Consider the following 375-nt stretch of genomic DNA (forward strand, 5'->3'; position numbering starts at 1 on the left):
TCTCTTTCTCTTCTCATAAGACCACCGGCCCTATTGAATTAGGGCTCCATTCTATGTCTTCATTTAACCTTAATTACTTTCATAAAGGCCTTATCTCCAAGTACAGTCAAAATAGAAGTTAGATTTTCAATATGTGAATTTTGGGGGGCACAGTTCAGTCCATAACAGTTGGTACCAATATTATGAACAAAATGCAAATATATATTTCATTTTTGTGTGTGTATTTTTAAATTACTTCTGCATTCCTTGTGCCTGGTCAGCCAAATACCTAAAGGCTTGGCCATGCTCAGTTTTCTAAATTTGTCAGCATTCTATCAACCCACAAAGGAAGGTATGAATTCTTTTTCTTCAAAACCTCTTGGAGCAACAGGATGA

Source organism: Propithecus coquereli, unplaced genomic scaffold (genome assembly GCF_000956105.1).
Source record: "Propithecus coquereli isolate 6110/MARCELLA unplaced genomic scaffold, Pcoq_1.0 Scaffold2079, whole genome shotgun sequence".
In the NCBI taxonomy this organism is placed as follows: Eukaryota; Metazoa; Chordata; class Mammalia; order Primates; family Indriidae; genus Propithecus; species Propithecus coquereli.